The following is a 22,143-nucleotide window of genomic DNA, read 5'->3' as shown; positions in this document are numbered from 1 at the left end:
TATGTGTAAAGTGCTTTGCAGATCTTAAAGCAGCATACAGTTATCAACTGTATTCCTCCCTTCTGCATCTGCCAGACTTCTATTATCGCTCCCAATGTGATTCCATCCCGAGGTCAGGGGAGTGATGTGGCCAGAGACAGGGGTCCAAAACCCTCAAAGAGAAGGTGTAGTAAGGGCCTGTCCCCTTAATTTAAACTAGTCACCCTACAGTTAGAGCAACCTACCTCTCACAGTAGAGGCTGTGTAAGCCCAAGGCTAAGACCAGTATCCTTTTCCAACAGAGCTGAAATCTGTTCTTTCACATCAGGAAGGTGGGCAATGTCCCCACCTGAACTTGCAGGACAAGGAGAAATTAGGGAGCTCCTGAGAACTGGTTCCATTGGTGGACTGGGGGAAAAAAAACCAATGGCCTCCATTTGAGGCAGGCCCAGTGGGAGGGGATTGGATCAGATCTCTTGTTCTTTTCCTTTCCATTTCTTCTGCTCTTCTCATTTTCTTATTACCTCTTCTTCTTTCTTCTTTTCTCCCCAATCTCAAGTTGACAAGGCACACCTCAACCCCATCTTCTCCATTTAATCCACTTTAACCAAGATGCCAATGGTGCCAGAGTAGTGAGTGCCTGATAGGTTCTCCTTCCTGTCCAATGGTGGGGATAATCTCCTAACCTTCCCCCACTCCATCCAACTGTTGAAATTGTCTTTGAGTTTTCACTGGCTCAGGAGACTGAATCTCAGGTTACTGATGAAGCTTCCTGGTCACCTGGCTCCAAAAAAGCCAGGATATAAAGGAGACTTTAGACTATATATAGACCAGCAGCATGAACAATACTGAGAAACTGTGCTCAGCTGAATCTGTGTTTTATCCTGGATGAACATCCCTTCCCTGTTCTGAACATCCTTCCCCTGCTAATGGCTAAGTAAACTTCCTTTTGTTAACTGTTAGATGGATTGTGAATGCCTCATTTCATTTCAATTTTGAACCCAAACTACCAGGAGATCAGGTTGAGTCAGGTCCTGCCTATTACACCACCTCTTCTCCCTGGCTAGGAGTCCCATAAGAAAAATAAAAAAAGGTTTAGAACAGTGCTTCTCAAACTTTTTTTTTGTATTCATGCCACAGTATTCTTTGCCGTGAGGAAATCACAACACATTGAATGTTGGAGCTGGCAAGACTACAGAAGAGTTGGAGAAACACAAATATAGTTTCCCTTTAATAAGAGCAACTATTTTGTTGAGTTTTTTTTTTTACAAGTTCAAAGTGTGATGTATTTTGAGGTTAGTGTGTACGTGTATAGGAAAATTTCTTATTTTGTGAGTATTTTACTTACCAGAGGCAGTGTGGCCCAATGGGTAGAGAGCCAATCTCAAAGCCAGGAAGACTTGAGTTCGAGCCCTGCGTCTGACTCTCACTGGCTATGAGACCTTGGGCAAGTCTCTCAACGTCTTAGTGCTCTAAACAACTCCCTAAGTGACAGAGAAGGCACTTACAGCCTCAGGAGAGAGAGTTCCTTCACCTGGGAATCTCCCATACTAAAGAAATCATAACTCTAGTTCCTGTCCCTCTGCTTGACCATATTACATAAGATGTGTAAGTAAAATCCATATTAGACAAAGTTATTTATAGATATTCTTTTACCTTCAAAAACATAACATCCGAAATTTTGCGATATACCTAGCAAAACTTGCAGCACACTAATGGACCACAGCCCATTTGAGGATCACTGGGTTAGAAACTCCTCAGAAAGACTGGCAGGCCTTGCACGGTGGTGCAGCACCCCTGCTTTTGGGGGAGGCTGCAGCTGGCAGGTTCCTACAGTTGGGCTAAAGCCAATGACCAAGTGTGTCACCCTAAGTCCAGCCCTAATATGGTACAACCGGAGATCAGGGAGGGCCTAAGGAAGAGTGAACTGCTCCCCCAGGTCAGAACAATGGAAAAGGCTAAGGCTTCCATGGAAATCAGTGTTGGGTCTGGGCCCACGAGTGGTCATTGTACTCCTGGGGAGAGGAAAGGAAACTCGAGCTCAAAAAAGAAAAACTTAATGAATGTGTGTTTTGTCACTAAAATGAACAAGCCACCTTCCTCTGTAGGGTGCTGGTGAAGATTTAGTACCGACTTTTGAGATTGCAGGGCTTGTTTGGGTTAGTTTGGGTGTCAGCCCGGGACACACTTTGAAAAAATGCCAATAATCCTCTGTCCTCGCGATGGATCATCCTGGTTATGAGCTTTCCCTGCTACTGCTGCTGCCCTGTGAGGCTCTGCTAGTCAGACGCAGCTAGTGGATGGAGTCTTTTTCTTGAACACGGGGAGATCCGAGTCTGAATCCTACTTCATGGAGCCTTTGCCAATATCTCTTAATTCTAGTATCTTTCCTCCATTAATTATTTCCTATTTATCCTTTATGTAACTTATTTGCATATGCTTGTTTGCTTGTCTCCCCCATCAGATGGGTACTCTTCTTTTGTCTTTTTCTACCACCCCAGTGCCTAGCACAGTGTTTAGTACCTTGTTGTTCAGTTGTTTTTTAATCATGTCTGAATCTTCGGGACTACATTTGGGGTTTTCTTGGCAAAGGTATTGGAGTGGTTTGCCATTTCTTTCTCCAGCTCATTTTCCAGATGAGGAAGGTGAGGCAAATGGGATTAAGTGACTTGCCCAGGGTCACACAGCCAATAAATGTCTGAGGTCAGATTTGAACTCAGGAAGATGAGTCTCCCTGACTCCAGGCCTGGCACTCTATCCACTTCACCACCTAGCTGCCTATGTGCTTAGTATCTAGTAGACAATAAATACATATTTACTGACCTTAGACATTAGCTAGGTAACCTTAGGCAAGTCATTTGACCTCTATCTGCCTCAGTTTCCTCATCTGTAAAAATGGAAATGTTAATAACCTCTCCCCCAGGGTTATTGTAAGGATCAAATGAGATTATTTGTAAAGTACTTTGCAAACCTTAAAGCACTACATACATGAGGCAGCCTGCTGGCACAATAGATAGAATGCTGCACCTAGAGTTCAAAAAGACCTGAGTTCAAATCCAGCCTCTGACATTTACTACCTGCATGACCCTAGGTAAATCACTTAACCTCCTTTTGCCTCAGTTTCCTCAACTATAAAACATGAATAACAACAGCACCTACCTTGTAGAGTTACTGCAAGGATCAAATGTGATAATATTTGTAAAGTGCTTAGCACAGTACCTAGCACACAGTAGGTGTTATATAAATGCTTATTTCCTTCCCCACTATATAAATGTTAGCAATTATTTCTAGTCCAAAGAGCCACAAGCTCACAAATGTGCTATTGCACTGCAATATATCATCTGGGAGGGCTCAAGCATGATGATTGACAAGCTGCTCCATAGCCCTTGAGACTAACGGCAATAATAACAATGATGATGAGGATGACACCTTCATGAGGTCATAGGCATAGAGTTGGAAGGGCCTTAGCAGTCTAGCCCAATCCCCTCACAGTACAGAGCTCACAGTGGTTAAGTAACTCTCCCAAAGTCACACATTCTTAAGGCTATATAGGCTTCTGATACATCAGCTCATGAGATCCTCAAAACAGCTTTATGAGTTGGGCAGGACAAGAAGTAGTATCCCCATTTTATAAATGAGAAAACTGAGTCCCAGAGAGTTTACAAGATACAGCCAATTATTCAGGCCCTATAGCAGTCAACAATAGTGTTCTCAACCATTTACACAGTCTCCCTTCAAAACTCCTTGCTGACAGGTCTTTAACTTTCCCAAGTGTCCTTTCTTTAAATCACAAAGTCTCATACCTTGTAGAAAACTACTTCTTCAGTAATAAGAAATCACTTTTGTTTGGGCTATTTATCTGCCCCACCCAATACCCACACCTCCCTAATTCCTCCAACCTCATTAAGACTTTAGTCTCACAGCGACAACTTTGAACTTAACCAATAAATAACCAAGGTTATCTCCTGACACATCCAGAAGTCTATGAGTGATCACATTAGACAGAATGGGGGGTCCAATTAATACTCACCACGTAGTGACAATCTCCTACCTGGAATTCAATGAGATGCTGTCCTTCATCAGTCTTTCTTTGTGGAAGATGTGACAGAATCACAGAATTTGAGAGTTGGAAGAAATTTCATCAACCCTCTAGTATAACCAATACAAGCATGGCATCCCCACTGTACCCTACCCCACATGTGATGGTCCAGCCTCTGTTGAGGTCTCTTGGTTAAGTGATTTGCCCAGGGTCACACAGCTAGCAAGTGTCTAAGGCATTAGTAGTTGATATTTGAGAATTATATTTCAAAATTTCATCACCCTGCTTACAATTTAGTGATGAGTATCTCTGAACGCAGCCATGCCACTCCACAAATAATAAATGTGGCACAGCACCATGATGGCACGTGAAATCTTTCCCGTTGGTCAGACCTGGCAGAATTGTGCTCTGCCGGTGTAGCTTTTGAGTATTAATGAATAAATGAACAAATACATTAATGAAGATAAAAGTATTAAGTGCCTGAAATGTGCCAGGCACTGTGCCAAGTTTTGGTAAATAAAAAAAGTCAGACATCCTCTGACTTCAGAGAGCTTTTGTTCTAATAGGGGAAGAAAACACATATAGGCAAGCAGTAGCCATAGAGGAGTATTTTGGACTAGGAAGTTACAGAGATGGTATGGAGAACCTAGGGTCGTCTCTGCATGAGGCATCAGAGTAGGAAAGAAGGAAGGAAATCAGCCATTTGTTAAGTATTACTATGTGCCAGGCATTGTGTGCTAAGTGCTTTACAAATATTATCACATTTGATCTTCATGACAAGCCTGGAAGGGTATTATTATCCCCATTTTGCATTTTAATAATAGGATCTGTTACTATTCCCATTTTACAGTTGAGGAAACTGAGGCAAAGATTAAAGACCTTGCTTATAGGCACAGCTATAAGTGTCAGAGGCTGGATTTGAACTTTGGTCTTCCTGACTCTAAGCGCAGCATTCTACCCATTGCCACCTGGCTGCTTCTGAAGATTTTAATGAAGGCATATTTACAAAGTGCTATGCAAATGTGAGGGCAGCTAGATGGCTCAGTGGAAATATCTCCAGCCTCAGACACTTACTAGTTATGTGACCTTGGACAAGTCACTTAACTTCTGTTTGCCTTAATCCACTAGAGAAGGAAATAGCAAATTATTCCAGTATCTTTGCCAAGAAAACCCATAGGCAATATGGTCCAAGGGGCACAGAGAGTTGGACGTGACTAAACAACAATAATGCAAATGTGAGCTGTTGATATTATAGATGTGTATGTGTCACATCCTTACTACTAGGCTGTAAGCTCCAGGAGAGCAGAGACCGTGTCTTAATTATTTTTTAATGATCTTTCTATCTTCCCTAACACCTAGCACAGTGGGCTATGTGGAAGGCCCATAGTAACTAAAAACTATTCTTTTCCTTCATTCATTTGACAACCATTAACACCTTCATGTGAATCTGAGCTGAAAAACTGAGGAAGTAAGAGCTTTGCAGTGGAGATAGAGGGATAATCTTGAAGCATAAAAAGGGCAGGTTTGGCCAGTGGTAGAGAAGTCCAAGGAAATTTTAGGGGTGATGAGGGAGACAGGAAGAGAAAAATAGAGGACCACTTCCTGCTTCTCAGGAAGGGCCCTAGCCCATTGTTATCAGTTTCTTCTTTGAGCTTTTTAAGGGAATTCTTAAAAACCTTTCTTTAGGCCCTCTGAGTCCTTTGGCCTAGATTGAAAACCAATGCCCTACGGAAACATAGTACCTCGTAATTTTTTTTTTAAGTTTCCTTCCTTAAAAGATGAGAAATTCATCTGGCTTTTAAATTTAGGAGAAGACTACTAGGTCCAAAGAAAATTTGTGCAGTGATGCCATAATTAGATCAAAACCTGCTAGAATAACTAGCTGTCTTTCCAGACATTCCCTATTATCCTCCTTCTACACTCCAACCAAACTGGTCTCAGCATCCCATCTTTGGTCCACCCGCCCCATGGCCAAAATGTGCTCCCTCTCCACCGTCTTAGGGTTGTTGATATAAATGAGGTTAATATATGTAAAGAGATTTGCAAATCTTCAAGTACTATATAAATACTACCTGTCATTATAATTATTATCATTATTATTATTGCACAGGAGTGGCACTGGGCAAGTCATTTAACATCTCTAGGCCTCAGTTTCCTCTTCTGTAAGGTGAAAGGAAGCTTCCTTCCATCTTTATATCTATGACCCTCCCCACTGATGGTGGTGAGAGAAGAAGGAGATTAAAAAGAGGAAAAGGAGAAAGAGGAAAAATGTATACATGTAATTCTTGCCTCTTCCTTCTCCCTTTTTATTATCAGCATAATATAATATTCGTGGCATTTTCCTACTCACAGGACCTTTGGAATGATTCCCCTGCAAAGGCCAAGAGTCTCTTGTATTCTCTTTAGACAGCGGGTGCTCATTGCCATTAAACGAATCATCTTTCAATATGCTAAGTTTAAAAAAAAAAAAGAGCTGAGGAAAACTTTAAGGTCATTCAGTGGGGTTATAGCCTGAAACTTTTTTTCTGCAAGTCTATATTAATCTATTAATAGTAACACATTTCAACATTTCCATAGCTCCCATCAATGTCAATATTCCCTCTAGCCATAGAAATTCCAACCCATCTATGCCTTCTGATTCCGTTTGTCTTCTATCTGAGCCATAAATCTTCCACAGGGAGTCCACCCAATGGGCTGTGGGCCTTCCTTTAGACTTCTTAACATTATGTCAATGCCAATGGAGCACACAGGCTGTCCGTTGTTTATGCCTCACTCTTGATACATAACTGGCCCATCTTCTTTTCTGGTCATATATCTCTCTGATGATAACCTTTATACTGCTTCTCTTGGACAGTGCTTCACTAATAATGTATCACAGCCCACATGGAGCCACAATTTAAATTCTTCAAACTTTGAGTCAAGGAATACAGCATCACCAGAGAAGTGTTCATGTTTAAAAAGATAGGCCTTTGATTCAAAGAGAAGCTTGGAGTTATTAATAACTCTATGTTATTCTGGGAGGGAAGAAGAGGGAGAGAGAGAGAGAGAGAGAAAGAGAGAGAGCGCAAGCCATCCCATTCCCGTTTGTCCTACTCAATTTTGAAGCCAGATCATTGGCCATCTACAGAGTCTGTCTAAGATATATGTATTGGTGCACCAGCTCAGTGTTCATTCAACCACATATTACTGTCTGGCCAATAAACATTCTTCATGTACTTGGTCTTTCCTGCGTGAATAATTGAGTCAAACTCTTTTGAGCAAATGTGAGCTACTATAATTTGCATAGCTCACTTGTGTAACACTCATTTACCGAGTACTTTACTTCCATTATTTCATTTGATACTCACAACTCTATGAAATAAATAACCCTACAATAATTATCCTCACTTGATAGATGAGGAAATGAGGGCTTAGAGAGATAAAGTAACTTGGCCACGGTCACACAGCTAATCAAAGGAAGATCACTTTCCGTTATACCATGATGTTCTAGATCTTAGAATAATGAGGCATCTAAAATATGATATGTGAAGTGGGGAAAAGGATTTCTCACCATCAAAGGGTTATAGAATCATAGATTTAGAGCTGGAAGAGACTTTAGAAGGCATCTGTTCTAGGGCAATTAGGTGGAACAGTGGATAGAGCACGGGCCCTGCAGTTAGGAGATCCTGAATTCAAATCCAACCTCAGACACTTTCTAGTTGTGTGACCCTGGGCAAGTCACTCAATCCCAATTGCCTCTGAAGAAGAAGAAGCAGAAGACATCTGTTCCTTCCTTCATCTTACAGATGAAGAAGCTGAAGCTCAGAAAGGTTGTGACTTGATACAACTAATAAGTGTCAGGGTCGGGACTGAAACCCAGATCTCAGGAGTAAATCCTGAAAGAAAAAAAGGATAGAGGAAAAAGCTGGCTCCTCAAGTCAAACATAGATCCAAGGAATGTGAAACAGAATTTGGGACTGTAAGCAGACACCAGATAGGAAGACAATACCAATGTGGGGAACAGAAAGTTAGAAGCAACACCTAGGAAGAAGGCAGGGCCTGAAGCAAGCAGGTGGAGAGAAGAGGAGGAAAGAAGGTCATGTTAGAGGCAGAAAGGGAATACCAAGATTTGTAATGAACGCCGTAAGCTTCGACGCAAAGCACTGCATCACCACCAGGTAGCACTGACAACCCCTATCCTAATCCTTTATCATAACAAGGATTAGAAACTAGGTCAGTCCCATCCTCACCCTGGCAGCTGTGGTGCTTTAACCCACTGGGCAGGAGTGCCAAGGAAATACCAAGTTTCTCTGTGGCTCTCAGAGAGTCCGTGACCTTCCATCCCCCAGCTTCCCTCTCTCTGGGTAATCCCATGGAATTATCTATGAGATGTGGATTATTGTAGATCTGCCCAATCAGAATCACCTCTGAGCCCTCATAACACCCGTCCCTCAACTAACTATATTTTACTGAGCCCATCGTGTGACTTTAGCATAATGAAGGAAGCCACAGGAGCAAACAAAATCTCCTTATCTACATGCAGCTCCTTATCTTTAGCATAGAATCAATAAGTAATACACAATTAAAAAAAACAACTTTCAATTCCATCCCCAGCATTCCTAGATACAGAAGGTTTCTAGATAGTGCCTAGGCCACACTAAACCTAATTTATTTTGCTGGAACCCCGTGGGTGCTCCTCCTATGAACAGAAAAAAGAAGTATAGGCAACTGATGGTCTGACTCATGAAACTAGTGGGGCCAGTCTTCAGATTAAGACTCAGGGACTCTGGACTCTGGTTTTGGCTCTAAGGTTTGAAGTTTGCCTGTTTGGTGCCCGTCACTGTTAAGGGACCTCTGCTTCTTGAGCAGCTTAGTTCATTGCTTATAAAGCAGGGTAAAAAACTGGTACTCTGGGCAGCGAATCCCAGGGAGCGGGAATGTACCACACTGTCACCTCTCTGACCTGGAGACCCAGCATCTCTCACCTGCTCCCCCATCTCATCACTTCTTGTTTCAGGCTACCTTTCTCACTCACCACCCAACAGGGCCAAAGCTCCACCCCTCCACATACCAGGCAGGGGAGGGGCAGACCTAGCAAGAGAGGGGCTACAACTATATAAAGCTCATCTTCCCTATTAAAATACAAGCCCTTGAGGGTAAAAACTATCTTACTTTCTACATGAAAATTTGTTTCCTCAGGGCTTAAAACAGCACCTGGCATGTGGCAGGTACTTAATAAATACTTTTTCCTTCATTCATCAAGAGTACAGCTTATTTTTTTAATACTGATATTTTATGCTCAATGGTAGTGCTCCCCTAAACCCTCAGATATTTTCTTTACCTCATCATCATCATCATCCATAAAATATTTGCATTTTACTGCCACATCTATTATCATTCTTTTATTCCTAGAAGAATTTGGGTTTTCTGGTCCATATAAATTTCATTCCTTTCACAAAAATTTTTTTACACATACACATACATTTTGCTTCAATTGTCTGAAACAGGAAAACATGGGTCTGCCCCATTTTAAAATTTCAAAGTCAACATCTAATAAGTGAATGAACCTGACACCAGGGGGCATCTATCTCCCCCTGAAGTTTAGTACTCCCTTCATCTGCAAAGGAAACCGCAATTAAGGAAGCCCTCCTGACTCATGACTCACAGGGCTCAGTTAGAGGGAGTCACTGTCCAGGTAGGGTCAGTTGAGGTAATAAGTGACCCAAGAGCTTAAAGGGGCAAAGAGCTCTTGCATTCCTGTGACTAATAGGTAAGACCCAAGTTCAACTGGCCCAGCCTTACCAAGGATGTAAAATAGTTTATGTCTATCCCTTGGTTATACTCTGCCCTGGTATCCTAATAACTTCACAAAACCCCTTCACTACAGTATATCAGAGGGTACTCAGGAATTCACCCAAGCCTTGCTTGTGAGTTATCCATCAACTCAAACTTACCCATGCAAAAAGACAAGCAGAGGCTAGGCAATATTGGCACAAACAATTTTCCTGGGGCTATGAGTCCATCTAAATGGTTCCATAGCTTACAGGGAATATAGGTAGCATTGACAGCTCTCCTTAGGAGAGGGAATTCTGACAACCTATTGGCTTGGTAGACATCTGGAGATCCTTCCCCTCACAAGATAGTCTGGAAAGTGGGTAGAAGGAGAATCTCTCAGAATTATCAGGTGGCCATAGAAAATGCCATGGGGGTGGGGAAGGACAAGGAGAGGAGGGTGGTGTTTATCTGGGTTCTCAGAAATCGAAAAAGAAAGAAGAGGAAGGCTTACTCAAGGTTGTCCATAGCTTTCTCAGTTCCTTATCAAAGCCTCTGCCTATCCAGGCCACTTGCTTGTTACATCTTTTATATGTGTGTGTGTGTGTGTGTGTGTGTGTGTGTGTGTGTGTGTGTGTGTGTAAGTATATGTATATATAAATATATATACACATGTATATGTGTATAATGTATATATGTATATATGTACCTATGTGTGTATATGTGTATGTATAATCACATTTATTTTTATACAATTAATTTTCCAACTTTTAAACTTAAAAACCACTTAATATGTCTTTCTTTTACTCTAATTCCTTATTTTACATAATTTGGTATTAAGTTCACAACAATTTGATAGATATGCTCTAATTCTTCATTATTCAACCACTTTTATTATGTGGGATATTAATTATGTCTTTAAACCCATTCTTTCTTTTTTATTACATCTTTTCCTGTCTCTTGAGTCTCCCAGCCTAGTCAAGCTCACTTGAGGACTTCAAACACATTGACCCACTCTTAACTCAGGCCCCAGTTCTCCCCTTGAACACTGGGCCTTGTTTTCTGATGGCCTCTCACTCCAGGCAGGGCCTACCCATCATTTGGTCATCATTTCAGTTCCCTTTCTGGGTCCTATACATTCCTGGCTTCCCTTACAGTTAGTAGCAACTGGGCTTGTGATTCCATTGATACTAGGAACCTTCCTCATCAGTACCTTTACTGCCCCCTCTCGTCTTAGTGGATTACTTAGGACTCACTTGTCCCTGGTTACGCAGCCAGTATGTGTCACTGGCAGGACATGGAGTCAGGAAGACATGAGTTCCAATCCTACCTCACACACTTATTGGTTATGTGACTCTGGGCAAGTTACTTAACCTATTGTCAGCCTTACTTTCTTCATGTATAAAATGGAGATAATAATAGCAGCTAACTGCCCCTCTGTTGTGAGAAAAAAATATTTGTAAAGCACTTTACAAATCTTAAAGCACTAAGTAGATGTATTATTATTGATTATTAACAATTATTGTTATTATTTACATATGGGTCATATCCTCCAAAGAAACCCAACTATCCTCCCCCCAGTACTTATATATGCATATTTATATGCATATAAATGCACACACACGTATTTATATGCATATAAATGTACACACACATATTTATATGCATATAAATGCACACACACATATTTATATGCCTATAAATGCACACACACACCACACACACACACACACACAAACACATATCTTATTTGTACCTAGTTGTTTGCATGTTATCTCCCCCATCCAGGGGTGGGGAACCTGTGGGCCTCAAGGCCCCATGTGGCCTTCTAGGTCCTTAGGTGCAGTCTTTTGACTGACTCCAAGTTTTACAAAACAAATACTTTTATTAAATGTATTTGTTCAGTGAAGTTTAGATTCAGTCAAAGGGCAGCACTTGAGGACCTAGAGGGCCAAATGTAGCGTCAAGGCCCGCAGGTTTCTCACCACTGCTAGGCTATGAGCTCCTTAAGAGCAGGGACTTTTATTTTTAGCTTCCTTGGTATCCCCACAGCTTAGCACAGTACCTAACACATGATAGGAATTTAATAAATGTTTGTGAACTTGACTTGAAATTTCATCTTAAACCAAAGCCAGATAGCTCTGTCATTTAATTAAAAAAAAACAAAAACTTGGTAACCAGCTCAGTAATGCAGATTTCCCTCTAGAATGCCCCAATCTAGTACTTCTTGACTCCAGTCTGGCGAGGGCTCATTTTATGATACAATCATTCTAGCCTCGTATTTGGTTTGTAACCTCTCAGTGCAAAGGAAAATAAATACTCCCTCGTCAGCAACTCCAGGGCAGAAATGATGACAGGAAGCCACTTGGAATTTTTCTTTTTTATACCTTGTAACCAGCTTTGGATCCTTAAGGCAATGAATGAATGGCTTCTGAGTCCCTAATGCCCCATTATTTAAACCAAAACTACAAGGGAGAGACATCTTAAAGTTCTCATTTTAACCAGACATACCTCAGAGGCCAGGGCCCTCTCCTCCTTGTATCCAGAGGAAAAAAACAGGCTAATGGGAGCTGTGCCCAGCAATCCAGCAGTACCCTGGAAGGGAGAAGCCAAGTATATAAACCTAATGCTTGGGAGGTTACTTGGATTTCCTCTGCATCAATCTGTATAGCCCTCATTTTTGTTATTGTTGATCAGTCATTTTCAGTTGTGTCCTATTTTTCGTGATCTCATTTGGGATTTTCTTGGCAGAGATACTGGAGTGGTTTGCCATTTCCTTCTCCAGCTCATTTTACAGATGAGGAAACAGAGGCAAATAGAGTTAAGCGACTTGCTCTGGGTCACACAATCTTGACTGGATTTGAACTTGGGGAGATGAGTCTTCCTGACTCCATGCCTGGCATTTTATCTGCTGCACCACCTAACTGCCCCTGTAGCGCTCATAGTTTGCCCCATTTTCTCCAAGCTATTCGTATTCAAGCTCTTTCATTGTTCAAAATACAAATCTCAAGTTAGTCAGAAGAGAGGAAAATGCCCACATTGATTATAATGTCACAGCATCAATGTAATTATTACCAGAAAACAACATACAGAGAGTAGCAGGTCTATAAATACTTCTATACACCGCAGGATATGAAGACCCAAATAGTCCCATTATCCAGACTTAATGAGAGCTTGGCAGTCACATTGTATTTCTTAAGGCCTAACATCATTCGAGTGTCAATGAAATAGTCTCATGATTCTCATGTGTGGGAATGGGAGGAACACAGTTAGGAACAGAGGGAGGGAGAAGGAGAGAGACAATAATCCTGATTGGAATATGCAATTAAGCTTTAAAAAATGGTTCCTTGACTGCTTTCTACACCATGGGACTGTGAGTAGTATATTTGCTCTAGTCCTCAAGTGTATAATTTTCATGAGAACAACTAACCTCACTTCCTCACTACCTAAGAAGCATTTTGTGGTCAGCTATAGGGTTCAGACCTGTAACTAGTATAAGGTATAAAGAGATTTTTCCCCCAGGGCCTTGAAATTTCAAGAGCATTGCCAAGCATTGCACTACCAAAAGAGAGAAACAACCAAGTTTCTTGTGACTTTGTTCATAAGGATAGTTGATACAAGAAGGTATTTCTTCCCCTCACCCTCACCCCAGCTCCTTCGTGCCAATCTTCCCCCCCCCGCCCAATTTGCCAACTTTCCTAGCAGTGTCAATGTTTATTAAGTACATACTATGTGCTAGTCACTATGCTAAGCACTAGGGATACAAGAAATGAAAAAAAAAAATTAGACCCTGCTGTCCAAGAAATCACAGTCTAATGGAGAAGACAACATGCAAACAACTATGTAGAAAACAGCTATATCCAGAATAAATTGGAAATAATAACAGAGGGAAGGCACAAAAATTAATTGGGAGAGGCTTCTGGTAGAAGGTTGGATTTTAGCTGGCACTTGGAGCAAATCAGGGAACATTGAAATGAAGAGAAAGAAGAACATTCTAAGCATGGGAGACGGTGAGTGAAAATATCAGGAACTGAGAGATAGAAAAACTTAGAAAAAATGAGAATAGTAAGCAGAAGAAGGTGTTTACCAGCGTCAAAAGCTGCAGAAAATCAAGAAGGATGATGTTTGAGAAAAGGCACAGTGGTTTTTCCTCCACTCAATTCAACTCTCTTGGAGAGGCAAGACTGCTACTTATGTCTTCCATAGGGACTCCTGCCCCACCCTCATTTGTACATTCATTCAGTCATTCAAGGGAAAGTATTTTGACAGTCATAGATATTTATTACTACATGCCATACTATGTGCCAGTGCTGGGGGTATAAAAAGAGGGAAGAAGACAGTTCCTTCCCTCAAAGAACTCACAATCTAATGGACAACACACACACACACACCCCCCCACACACACACATACACACACATATAGATAGATAGCTACACATCTATAAACAACCTATATGCCAGATTAAAAGGAAATAATTAAACAAAGGAAGGCACTAGAATTAATTGGGGTTGGGAAAGGCTTCCTGTAGAAGACAAGACTTTTTATTTGGGCCTTAAAGGAAGCCAGGGAAGCCAGAAGGTAGAAATGAGGAGGAAGATATGTGGGATAGCCAGAGAAAATGTGGAGAGCAGAGAGATGGAGTGTCTTGTTCATATTAATAATGCAATTAATCAAGTTTTATATAGACTTGCATCTCATGGTACTTATCTAGTTAAGATAAATGAAATTTTTATGTGAAGTGAAACCACCTAATAAGCCTAGAAAGTTAGATTAGAGACCTTTGGGAAGATCTTTAGATGACAAACTGAGGCATATGCCTTTGATCCTAGAGGCAATCGCCAAAGAGCTTATTGAGCATGGGGGGAATATGACACAGTCAGACTTACACTTTAGGAAAATCACTTTGGCAACCTTGTGGAGGATGGAGGTGAAAGGCTTACAGCAAGGAGACCAATTAGGAGTCTACAGAAATAGCACAGGTGAGAGATGATGAGGACCTGAACTACTATGGTTGTAATGAATAGAAATAAGGGAACAGATGTGAGAGATGCTGTGGAGTGAGATTTAACAAGACTTGGGAACTGAATGGATGTAGGTAACAAAGGAGATGGAGCTCTAGTGAGTGACTCTGAGGTTATAAACCTATGTGACTGGAAGGGTGGTGGTGCCCTCAACAGAAATAAGAAAATTTGGAAGGAGAATAGGTTTAAGGAAATAAATGATGAGTTTTGTTTGGAACATAATGAATTTGAGATGCCTAGTAGACAGTGAGATCCATAAAGGCAGGAACCAAGTCTTATCTAAATATTGTATCTTTTTTGTCATCTAGCAAAATTCTCTGAAGTGAGTCAGTAACTTAATAAATGTCTTGAAGTCAACACATATTAAGTACCTATTATATTTTGGTTTCTGTGTCAGGCACTGATGGAGCTACAAAGATAAATAAGAATTGTCTCTGCCCTCAAGGAATTTATAATCTATGTTTATAGTTCTGACATATTTCAATATTTTCTCTCTATGGTTCTTGGGTCTATTTTACATTAGAAGTCAATATTTTAAAATTATTCAGACAAATAGAAAAGAATAAAAGTGAGGATAGTTCCCAGAGGCATATAACCACCAACTCCAAATATCTGTCTTTGGAATCTTTTTGTATACTTATATTTGAGCATGGGTGTCTCTGTTGTCCTGTCAATTTACTTCTCAGCGCAATCAAAAGCCTAGATTTTAGCAAAGCTAAAGTATCTCATGCTATTCATCTGGAGAAGGTGATGATAGTTTGATAGATTCAGATCTGGTGAGATGGCTGGAATCTGAGTAGTTGATTATTAATAGTTCAATGTCAGGAGGCAGGAGATCTCCAGTGGAGTACCCCAGGATCTCTGCTGTTTAACATTTTTATAATGTTTAACATTTTTATAAATGACTTATAAACGGCATGTTCATCAAATTTATTGATGGCAAATGGGAGAGATAGCTAACAATGCATGAGACAATAGAAACAAGATCCAAAAGATTTTGATAGGCTAGCATTGAGCTGAACCTGATGAAGTACAATAGGGATAAATGTGGTGTTATACTCAAATTCAAAAACTCAACTTCACAAATACAAGATGGGGAAAGTGCAGCTAGATAGCTATTGTTCAGAAAGAGATCTAGGGGTATTAGTGGACAAAAATTTAAAGAGTCGGTGATATATTGTAGCAGTCAAGCACAAAACCTAATTCAATCTTGGGCTGCGTTAAAAGAGCTATAGCTTCCAGGAATAGGGTGGTGATGGTCCCATTATACTCTGCCCTCCCCTTGGGTTCAGTTTAAGTAGATAATTGATAAAAATGGAAGTGTCCTGAGGAGGACAAGTCCATGTCATGAAGACAAATTGAAGGAACTGGGCATGTTCAAATAGGCACATTTAAAGAGAAGATTCAGGGGAGACATGTTACCTTTAAATATTTTAAAGGCTATTGTGTGGAGAAGGGACTCATCTTGTTCTGTTGCGCCCTAGAGGACAGAACCAGGAGCAATGAGTAGAGGTTGAAAAGCAGCAAATTTGGGCCTGATGTCAAGAAAAACTTTTTAACATTTAGAACTAGCCAAATGTGGAATGGCCTGCCCTAGAGGTTATGGGGTCCCCATCCCCCATCCTTAGAGGTCTTTCAAGCAGATTCTGGGTGACCCCTTGCTAAGTAATTTATAATGGGATTTCTATCAGGTATCTATTAGAGCAGATGGGCAGGGAGATCCCTCCTTCCAACTGTCAGATTCTGCGATTCCACTAAGAGAACACAGATGTAGAAGCATAGTTCTTGGTCACAAAGTCAGTCTTAGTGCCTAAGGAGTCTATAGGCCATCCTCAAAGTTTGAGGTCAAAGGTCTCAGAAACCTGCAAGTCATTCAAAGAAGCCAGGAAAACATTGTGGCAGTAGTTGCCCTAGCTAGAGCCTCTCAGGGGCAACTAGGTGGTCCAGTAGATATAGCACTGGTCTTGGAATCAGGATGACTCATCTTCCTGAGTTCAAATCTGGCCTAAGGAACTTACTAGTTGTGTGACCCTGGGCAATTCACTTAACTCTGTTTGCCTCAGTTTTCTCATCTGTGAAATGAGCTGGAGAAGAAAATGGCGAACCACTCCAGTATCTTTGCCAAGAAAACCCTAGATGGGATCACAAAGAGTCAGAGCCACTCAGGCTAACTTGGATCATACCCTTTTCAAATTAGAAGAAACCTTAAAGATCATCTAATGACTAGATGATCCAGGAGTGGGGAACCTATGGCCTCTAGGCCACACATGGCCTTCTACATCCTTGGGTTCAGTCTTTTGACTGGGTCAAGTTTCACAGAACAAATCCTTTTATTAAGGGGATTTGTTCTGTGAAGTTTGGATTCAGTCAAAGGGCTGCACTTGAGGACCTAGAAGGCCACATGTGGCCTTTAGGCCACAGGTTCCCCATCCCTATATACTCTCATTTTACAGAAGCCTAAAGAAGTGAAGAGACTTGCCCATGGTCACATAGGTAGTTAGTAGCAAGCTGGAATTTGAACCCTTCTGGTTTCACATTTAATACCTCCTTCCAGCCTTGCAACCCATTACATATTTGAAGGACTCCAACCAGTTGTTGATTGGGCAACCATATTATCAGAATCCTCTGGGAGGGTATGTTCTCCTGTTGGATAGGATTCTAACTCTTTTTCAGTGCTATAATTCTCTGAGAGTTGGATGAGAGCCCTTTTTATGGAGACCCTGGCCCTGTCTCTAAAAATTTTCCCTAGATTTGAATAAATACTCTGGTTTCAAAGGGTGTCTCCAATGGTCCTACTCTGTATGCCAAGAAAGAGCAAACTGAAGGAAAGCAAGATGTGTAATCACATGAGTGATTAAACAAAGGAAGTCACTGTCAGTAAACTTGAAAACAAAATATGCCATGCATAAATTCTGCTCCAGGGGTGAGTGAGCTGTATACAGCATCTAGGACTAGAAATTACATCATACAATTTCTAGCCCAAATAACTAAGAGGCTCAAGGAACCAGACATAACCACATGACCATTATGTCAAACAGTGAAACTCTAAAGTAAGTTGGTATTGACAGTTCAGTCCATTAGTAGCAAGAGATGAAGGTGCCAAGCCACAGTGTAGCCAGTTGCTACCAGCCCATCATCAACCAATCATAGTCAACTAACAGGGGCCCCTGAAGATTTACAGTACATGAGAATTGCCACTCTAATTAATAAGAACCTTGCCCTCCTCTCACTGAAGATATGACTATGAAATGGGTTTAGTTTACTACCTGAATAGAAGCGATTTGCAAATGGTGCTCCTCCTATATTCCTTCAATGTATTCCCTCCTCATCTCCACCTTTGATAATTCCTTTCTTCCTGCAAAGCTAGGATGCCTCACAGGTGGCATTTCCTCATCTTCCCCAGTTGCTGATGCCCTAACTACAAAATTGCTTTGCCTTTATTTTGTATAAATTTTGCATTTACTTATGTGTGCCAATGTTTCTTAATCCCAACAGAATGCAAGCTCCCTGAAGACAAGGACAGTTTGGTTTTTGTCTTTGTATCTCTAGCACCCAGAACTTAATAAATGCATGTTGAATGAATGAACAAATGAATGAATAAATGGTTATGCAGAATACTCTATTACAGGCTTGTTTTAGAATGGTTCTATAGTCTGAAGGATGCTATGTGTCTGAAGGCAGCGAGGTGGTCTCTAAGTGATCTCTCAAGGTCTCTTCTAGCCCTATAATTCTATATGCTGTATTCTGCATAATAGCTTGATCTCATCAGCCTCCATGGGTTTAATGATCAACCCTGTGAAAATTATTTACGATTCTACATATCTCTCTGCTGAGATCCAGTCTCTTATCACCAACATCTCTACCTTGATGTCTCACAGACATCTCAGACTCAGCAACTCTCAAACAGAACTTATCTTTGTCTCCTAAGCCCAATCCCTTCTCCTAACATCCCTCCTTCTGTTGGGGCTACCCCTATTCTTCTGGTTACTCCAGTTCGAAACCCTGTATAACTGATCAGTTGCCAAGTATTATCTATTCTGATTCCAAAACATTTCCCACTTCTGTCCCCTCCTCGCTATTCACAAAGGTACTAGGCTAGCTGGAACCATTATCACTTTTCATTACAGTAGCCACCTTCTAATGGATCTCCCTGCCTTGCATTTCTCCGCTCTCCAAGGTATCCTTCCCACAGCTGTCAAAAGAATTTTCCTAATGTATCAGTCTGACTGTGTCACAATGTTGCTCAGAAATCCTTGGTAGATTCTTTTTGCCTCTCAAATCAAATGCAAATTCCTCCACAGTCTGGCCCCAGCCTACCTCCCTAGACTTATTCACATTATTCGCCCTAACACACTCTATGGTCCAGCCAACTTGGCCAGTTTTCTCTTCCCTGTCCGTAACATTCCACATCCTTGTTTGTATATTCTGTGCCCCCCACACAGGCAACACGTTGCCTCCTCATCTTAGCTTCCTACAGTCCCTTGCCTTCTTCAAGAATTAGCTTAGGTGTCACCTCCGCCTACATTAGGCCATCCCTAATCCCTACCTAGGGGCAGCTAGGGGGCCCAGTGGATAGAGGGCTAGGCCTGAAGGCAAGGAAGATTCATCTTCCTGAGTTCAAATCTGACCTCACACACTTATTAGTTGGGTGATCTTGGGCAAGTCACTTCACCTGTTTGCCTCAGTTTCCTTATCTGTAAAATGAGCGGGAGAAGGAAATGGCAAACCTGCTCCAGTATCTTTGCCAAGAAAACCCCAAATGGGGTCACAAAGAGTCAGACACAACTGAAATGACTGAACAACAACAACCTCTACCCATTTATTGTCCTCCACCCCAAATACTTTTTATTTCTCTGTGTATAGGCAGCTAGATGATGCTATATATAGATTGCCAGACTTGGGTAGACCTTATTTAAAATCTTACCTTGATTACTTACTAGTTCTGTGACCCTGGACAAGTCATTTAACTTTTCTTTGCCTTAGTTTCTTCATCTGAAAATGAGGGTAATAATAGCACCTACCCCACAAGGTTGTTGGGAAGATCAAATGAGACAATATATATAAAGTGCTTTGTACATCTTAAAGCATTATAATAGATGCTTATTGTCATTTTATTATTAATTTGTTGTCATATCTATCTGGGAAAATATAAGCTCCTTGAGCTTACATAGAGGACATTTCATTTTTATTTTTATATCTCCAGCACAGAAAATTATGCCTAATAAATGCTTGTTTGAATGAACTGCACCTTGTCCACCTGGATTTTGGAGACTCCTGGCTCCATCCACCACACCCTAGACCAGAGGTGGGAAACCCACCTGGACTCTATGCCTCTTTAACCTCTGACTCAGCCTCACAGCATCCCAGAAGAAAAAGTGGATACCACCAATATCATAATGGGGACAGAAGCAGAGGGCCACAAAGGTCATTCAGACCCTGGATTGACCAACCAATGACTCAATTCTAACTTCTTGCCTCTTCCCGAACCCTGCCCCTACAATGGCTCTTCCTTCACTTCAACCATATCTCCTGGACCTTCGTACAAGGCTTGAGAAGAAGGCATCATTTTCCTCCTGAGACATTTGGAGGGGCTTCTTTTGGATGGGATAGCAGCTGCCAAAGGGGTGTCTGCCAAGATCTCTTCGTGCAGCTATTTCCATTCTATCTCCTCCCTTTGGATTCTTTTGCTTGTCCCAACCCTACCTGGCACTGACAGGCTCCAAGTGGTTTTGTTCCTCTCTGAGGCTGGAGGCGCTGCTCCCAGCATTAGCAGATGTTTGCAACATGGCAAGCTGCCTCTACTCTTGGATCTCTCTTTAGCATCTATGTCTGTCACTCTATGGTTTCTTGAAGAAATACCTACCTTCATTTCCCCTGGCATCTGCTCTTTACCCTGGGGCTTTTCATAGCTCAGTAGTTGATGGGAACCTCCACTCGCCACCTCACCCCCCATTCCCCTCTCCCCATGCCTCACCATCCTAGGGAGCAGAGTACTACAGTGCCTCCTGCAGTTTCCTTGAAGGAGTGGGAATTGATGTGCTCTTTCTCTCTCCTCTCTCCCTCCCTCAGACTAGAAGTGCAGCAACCATCCATGGTTGCTTCATCCCACTACTGATTGCGACAGGAACTTTAATCTACTTTGTTTCTGGGCTTATTCATCCTTCCTTGGGAACCCTTCCTTGTCCCTGACTTCATACTCTCACAGGACATAGTTTAGACCCCTGATAGCTTTAGGACACTGCAGCTCAGAACTTCTAACTAACCTCAAGCGATCTAGCCACCATCTCCCCAGTAGCTGGAATTACAGGCATGAACCATGATGCCTAGATGCCACTAGGCATCTAAATTCACATCTCTATGGGACCACAAATATAAGCATCAAACTAAACCTCCTTTTCAAGTATATATCCACACAGTCATATTCCTTTTATCACTACTTAAAAGGTCATAGTGTGATACAGTGGAAAAATCATTGCCTTTGGAATCAGAGGACATGGGTTCAAATCTACCTCTGACACAATCTATATGATTATGGGCAAGTCACTTGACTTTCCTGAACCCTAGTTTCTTCATCCTTATAATGAGAGGGTTGGTTTAGATGGTCTCTGAAGTCCCTTACAACTCCTGAATGAGGACCCTATACCAGTTTTTCCACTCAGTGGCCCCTTGATGGACAAAATAACCCTTAGAGAGGGCATATACCATAGGGAAGACAGTATAAAGCTAGCAAATGGAGCCTGTGCCCTCTTTGACCTTTTGCTAAGCTAGGGTGGGGTAGTAGAAAGAGTTCGGGACTTGGACTAAGAAGCCTTGGGTTCAAATGTTAGCTGTGTTGTATGAGTTTCTAGTTCATTGGATGTGATTTACTATAACCTGGCAAAAATAATACTTGGATTACCTACCTCACAGGGTTGTCATAAGATAAGTGTTTGGCAAAAGTTTTAAGTGCTTAGAGCACTCGATACATTGCAATTTGTGCTTAGCAGAGTATCACATCCAGGGCCTGTTCAGGACAAAATGGAAAACCAACCCAGAGCTATTTGAGCAAAATTTGGTTTCTATATTCCTCCCACTCCTCCCTTTCTCAGTGCCCTCATGTTGACCTTTATTTTCTTGAAATACTATAGACCTTTCACTCTTCTCTCACTATGTAAAACTTACCTGGCCCAGACCCCACCTCTTCTGGGCATCAGTCATTCAGTTAGCTGGCATTTATCAGTCACCATTTCTGAACTAGGCATTGTGCAAAGCACTGGGAATACAAAAAAAAAGAAGAAGAAGAAAGAAAGGCAGGGAGGAAGAAACAATCCTCGCTCTCAAGGGGTTCATTGTCTAACAGGGAGACCACAGGC

The 22,143-nt window shown here is 41.5% G+C and overlaps 1 protein-coding gene and 1 long non-coding RNA gene across 2 annotated transcripts in view; one reads left to right on the top strand and one right to left on the bottom strand.

The window, feature by feature from the left end:
- The window catches only part of LIPC (lipase C, hepatic type), a 231,140-nt gene that overhangs the window by 102,200 nt on the left and 106,797 nt on the right, over window positions 1–22,143 (top strand). The window lies entirely within an intron of this gene.
- The window catches only part of LOC114035627, a 70,851-nt gene that overhangs the window by 29,195 nt on the left and 19,513 nt on the right, over window positions 1–22,143 (bottom strand). The window contains exon 2 of the long non-coding RNA XR_003568238.1: window positions 12,281–12,364. This is a non-coding gene — a long non-coding RNA (uncharacterized LOC114035627). The remainder of the gene's footprint in view (window positions 1–12,280; window positions 12,365–22,143) is intronic.

This window comes from Vombatus ursinus, unplaced genomic scaffold (genome assembly GCF_900497805.2).
Source record: "Vombatus ursinus unplaced genomic scaffold, bare-nosed wombat genome assembly UNPS02009205.1, whole genome shotgun sequence".
Taxonomy (NCBI): Eukaryota; Metazoa; Chordata; class Mammalia; order Diprotodontia; family Vombatidae; genus Vombatus; species Vombatus ursinus.
This window is presented reverse-complemented; position numbering and strand designations above follow the sequence as displayed.